A 6,286-nucleotide genomic window follows, 5' to 3' on the forward strand; every position below is an offset into this window, starting at 1 on the left:
CTTTGAACCAAATTCTGTCTTTTATTTCTTGCATCATCTGAACCTCACCGAACTGGTATTGAGTCATCTCTCCCAAGTGTATGAGTAATGGTACTAATGCTGATTGGCAACATCAAGTGTTTACCCGAGGGTGACAGTCACCTAGTAAGGACAATAACATTAGATGAAAGGCTCATGCCTGGCAACAATGAGCTCATTTGCTTTCCAAATGCACCATTTCGTCCACTCACGGCAAAGAACAGACCAGCCTACGTATTACCGGCGTGCTCACCAGGAGGGCGCTGTGAATATAGCAGCTTTTTAATTAAAGCTTGGATTGATATGTAGAACACGCTTTCTAATGGAAATCTGGAGATGGTGAGCATGTAAGCAGGGACACACATCACCTCATGGGAACAAAAAAAAAACAATTTTTTTAAATCTGGGTTGTACCTTAACTAGGATGTTTGTGTAGCATAGAATAATTCAGATTGAAACGTGCATGGCCTTTAAAGATGGCCGACGGACTGTGACTTACACTCTAACGGGCGCTAGGCCCTTAGGTGTCCCTCCCGGGCGAGTCATGTCACCCAGATGAGAATGAAGCCCAGATGCTTGCCGCCACCCTGCCAAACTTGATCGGCGGTCTGCCAGTCTCGGGCGGCGTCTGATATGGTCCGACGGCACTCTCGTAACGTGAGGCTGTCCATCTGATGCTGATGTTTGATGGCAGTTATTAACTTTTAACTTTTCATCACCGCCCACGCTGTTCTTTGTCATGACCTGACATTTCAGTGAAACGTGTTCTATTTTGATGTTGTCTTTATGTGAATGTTTACATTTCAAGATATGAACATCACATCATGTACACAAAGACCAATAATAAGAAGTGCATTGCCTTTTATCAAGCACAATGTACCACACTTGATATTTTAATTCTTCCCTTAAATGTACAACAGTGGTATTGGTTCAATTTTTTTAAAAATTTATGTTTCAAGTTGGGTATTTAATTTTTAGATGGAGTTTTGAATGAAGAAACTTAAAGAGCTTTGTTTTGGTGCATATTTCAAAATAGCATCTATGACATCACTCTGTATAACTTGATGTTCTGCAACAAGGAGCCGAATGACAACATTCACCAATGACCGATACATTTTCAAGGATGTCCATCCATTTCTATGCCTTTTTGTGACTATTCCAGTCCCTCTTTATGTAGTTATTTATACAGTCACTAAACTAAGCATTATTATAGTATCAGTAAATATCCCAACTAAAATGTGTTCATAGGAGGAATCACAAAAATAATTGGTGTATTTTTCTGAGTTGCAAATGGATGCAACTGCAAACATGTTGCTGGGTGAGCAGGAGCAATAATGACGTCCGTGGTGTCGTGTCCTTTCATTCCTAGGCCCGGCCGGTTTATTCACAAGCATCTGGTCTTGGCATGCTCATATTCAAACGTGATGCTTTTGGATGTGATCAAAGCAGCTTTCTGCTTGTCTACTGCCTTCTTTGGCTTTCTGCCTCCTGTCAGCAGATCATAATGAATAGACAAGTGACGTGCGGCTAAAATGACGCAGATTCTTCCAATGGTATTCACTACATGTTATGCTCATGTAGGACCAAAACTGTCAAATCCAAAAATACTACATTAAAATGAAAATAAAAACAAATCTAAAAAAAGATATAATTTGAAAACTAAATTTAAAATATTTAAATTGGTTTAATTTTGTATTAATTGTGTGAAGGCGATGGCCTTCACACATATGTTATTCTACACCATTCTCTATTATTGTGTGAAGGCGATGGCCTTCACACATATGTTATTCTACACCATTCTCTATTATTGTGTGAAGGCGATGGCCTTCACACATATGTTATTCTACACCATTCTCTATTATTATTATTATTATTGTGTGAAGGCGATGGCCTTCACACATATGTTATTCTACACCATTCTCTATTATTATTATTATTGTGTGAAGGCGATGGCCTTCACACATATGTTATTCTACACCATTCTCTATTATTATTATTGTGTGAAGGCGATGGCCTTCACACATATGTTATTCTACACCATTCTCTATTATTATTATTATTATTATTATTATTATATTTTATTCTCCACACTTTTTTGTCCCGCTTCTTCTTCCACATAATTCATCCGATTCACTCCGTTCCACTTTTGACGTGTTCCAAATATTCACGAGATGAGCGCTTCCATTTTTCTCGTTCCGAAAATTTTCCGATTTCGCAAAATTCGCGAACTTACGACAAATTTTTCCCCATTCATTCTTAATGGCAGATTCGACATTTCACATTTACACCATTCCACTTTTTTCTACATTGTTCAACCGATTCAACTCATTCCAACTTTCAACTGTTCATCTTTTGCCTACCTATTCCACAACTTCCCACTTACCAAAAATTCCAAATTTGAAATTCAACCAAATTCTCCAAAATTTCGTTTTTCCACTCTAACTTTTACGTTTTTCAACCGATTCAACCCATTCCAACTTTCAACTGTTCATCTTTTTCTAACTATTCCACAACTTCCAACTTATGAAAAATTCCAAATTTTCAAATTTGGAATTCAACCAAATTCTCAAAAATTTTGTTTTTCTACTCTAATTTCTACATTTTTCAACCGATTCAACTCATTCCAACTTTCAAATGTTCATGTTTTGCCTACCTATTCCACAACTTCCCACTTACCAAAAATTCCATATTTGAAATTCAACCAAATTCTCCAACATTTTGTTTTTCTACTCTAATTTCTACATTTTTTAACCGATTCAACTCATTCCAACTTTCAACTGTTCATGTTTTGCCTACCTATTCCACAACTTCCCGTTTACCAAAAATTCCAAATTTGAAATTCAACCAAATTCTCCAAAATTTCGTTTTTCTAATCTAATTTCTACATTGTTCAACCGATTCAACCCATTCCAACTTTCAACTCTTCATCTTTTGCCTACCTATTCCACAACTTCCCACTTACCAAAAATTCCATATTTGAAATTCAACCAAATTCGCCAACATTTTGTTTTTCTACTCTAATTTCTACATTGTTCAACCGATTCAACCCATTCCAACTTTCAACTCTTCAACTTTTGCCTACCTATTCCACAACTTCCGACTTACCAAAAATTCCAAATTTGGAATTCAACCAAATTCTCAAAAATTTTGTTTTTCTACTCTAATTTCTACATTTTTTAACCGATTCAACTCATTCCAACTTTCAACTGTTCATGTTTTGCCTACCTATTCCACAACTTCCCGTTTACCAAAAATTCCAAATTTGAAATTCAACCAAATTCTCCAAAATTTCGTTTTTCTAATCTAATTTCTACATTGTTCAACCGATTAAACCCATTCCAACTTTCAACTCTTCATCTTTTGCCTACCTATTCCACAACTTCCCACTTACCAAAAATTCCATATTTGAAATTCAACCAAATTCTCCAACATTTTGTTTTTCTACTCTAATTTCTACATTGTTCAACCGATTCAACCCATTCCAACTTTCAACTCTTCATCTTTGGCCTACCTATTCCACAACTTCCGACTTACCAAAAATTCCAAATTTGAAATTCAACCAAAATCTCCAAAATTTTGTTTTTCTACTGTAATTTCTACATTGTTCAACCGATTCAACCCATTCCAACTTTCAACTCTTCATCTTTTGCCTACCTATTCCACAATTTCCCACTTCCCAAAAATTAAAAATTTGAAATTCAACCAAATTCTCAAACATTTTGTTTTTCTACTCTAATCTTTACATTGTGCAACCGATTCAATCCATTCCAACTTTCAACTTTTCATCTTTTGCTTACCTATTTCACAACTTCCCACTTACCAAAAATTCCAAATTTGAAATTCAACCAAATTCTGCAAAATTTCGTTTTTCGACTCTAATTTGTACATTTTTCAACCGATTCAACCCATTCCAACTTTCAACTCTTCATCTTTTGCCTACGTATTACACAACGTCCCACTTACCAAAAATCCCAAATTTGAAATTCAACCAAATTCTCCAAAATTTCGTTTTTCTACTCTCATTTCTACATTTCTCTACCGATTCAACCCATTCCAACTTTCAACTCTTCATCTTTTGCTTACCTATTCCACAACTTCCCCTTACAAAAAATTCCAAATTTTGAAATTCAACCAAATTCTCCAAAAATGTGTTTTTCTACTCTAATTTTCACATTGTTCAACCGATTCAACTCATTCCAACTTTCAACTCTTCATCTTTTTCCTACCTATTCCCCAAATTTCCACTTGCCATAAATTCCACATTTTAAGATTTTAAACTCAACCAAATTCTCCAAAATTCTGAAATTCCACCAAATTCTCCAAAATTCCGTTTTTCACCTCTATTTTCTACATTTCTCAAGTAATTCAACTCGTTTCAGCATAATTCGCCAGCATTCGCCAAGAAGTGATTCAAAGTCTTCGCCTTCACACGCAATTTCTCCAGAAATTGCATTTTCTAGTTGTGTGAAGGCGATGGCCTTCACACATATGTTATTCTACACCATTCTCTATTATTATTATTATTATTCTTCTATTTTATTCCCGCCACTTTTTTGTCCCGCTTCTTCTTCCACATAATTCATCCGATTCACTCCGTTCCACTTTTGACGTATTCCAAATATTCACGAGATGAGCGCTTCCATTTTTCTCGTTCCGAAAATTTTCCGATTTCGCAAAATTCGCGAATTTACGACAAATTTTTCCCCATTCATTCTCAATGGCAGATTCGACATTTCACATTTACGTCATTCCCCTTTTAAATTCACCTCATTCAGCACATTCAAACCACATTCGGAATGATTCTCGACATTCCCAAAATTCCCAAATTCAAAAATTTCACGTTTTCACGTTAAAAATTCCGACAAAATTTCACGAAATTTCGTTTTTCACCTCTAATTTCTACATTTTTCGACCGATTCAACCCATTCCAACTTCCAACTGTTCGTCTTTTGCCTACCTATTCCACAACTTCCCACTTACAAAAAAATTCCAAATTTTCAAATTTGAAATTCAACCAAATTCTTCGTAATTTCATTTTTCTACTCTAATTTCTACATTTTTCAACCGATTCAACCCATTCCAACTTTCAACTGTTCATCTTTTGCCTGCCTATTCCACAACTTCTCACATACCAAATATTCAAAATTTTCAAATTTGAAATTCAACCAAATTCTACAAAATTTTGTTTTTTTACTCTGACTTCTACGTTTTTCAACCGATTCAACCCATTCCAACTTTCAACTGTTCATCTTTTGCCTGCCTATTCCACAACTTCTCACCTACCAAAAACTCCAAATTTTTAAATTTGAAATTCAACCAAATTCTCCAAAATTTCGTTCTTCTACTCTAACTTCTACATTTTTCAACCGATTCAACTCATTCCAACTTTCAACTGTTCATCTTTTGCCAACCTATTCCACAACTTCCCATTTGCCAAAAATTCCAAATTTGAAATTCAACCAAATTTTTCTAAATTTCGTTTTTCTACTCTAATTTCTACATTTTTCAACCGATTCTACCCATTCCAACTTTCAACTGTTCATCTTTTGCCTACCTATTGCACAACGTCCCACCTACCAAAAATTCCAAATTTGAAATTCAACCAAATTACCCAAAATTTCATTTTTCTACTCTAATTTCTACATTGTTCAACCGATTTAACCCATTCCAACTTTCAACTGTTCATCTTTTGCCTACCTATTCCACAACTTCCCGTTTACCAAAAATTCCAAATTTGAAATTCAACCAAATTTTTCAAAATTTCGTTTTTCTACTCTAATTTCTACATTTTTCAACCAATTCTACCCATTCCAACTTTCAACTGTTCATCTTTTGCCTACCTATTCCACAACTTCCCACTGATCAAAAATTCCAAATTTGAAATTCAACCAAATTCTCCAAATTTTCGTTTTTCGACTCTAATTTCTACATTTTTCAACTTATTCAACTCATTCCAACTTCCAACTGTTCATCTTTTGCCAACCTATTCCACAACTTCCCATTTGCCAAAAATTCCAAATTTGAAATTCAACCAAATTTTTCTAAATTTCGTCTTTCTACTCTAATTTCTACATTTTTCAACCGATTCTACCCATTCCAACTTTCAACTGTTCATCATTTTTCTACCTATTCCACAACTTTCTACTTACCAAAAATTCCAAACTTTCAAATTTGAAATTCAACCAAATTCTCCAAAATTTAGTATTACACTTCTATTTTCTCAAGAAATTCAACTCATTTCAACATCATTCGGCATCATTCCCCAAGA

Source organism: Syngnathus scovelli, chromosome 6 (assembly GCF_024217435.2).
Source record: "Syngnathus scovelli strain Florida chromosome 6, RoL_Ssco_1.2, whole genome shotgun sequence".
NCBI lineage: Eukaryota > Metazoa > Chordata > Actinopteri > Syngnathiformes > Syngnathidae > Syngnathus > Syngnathus scovelli.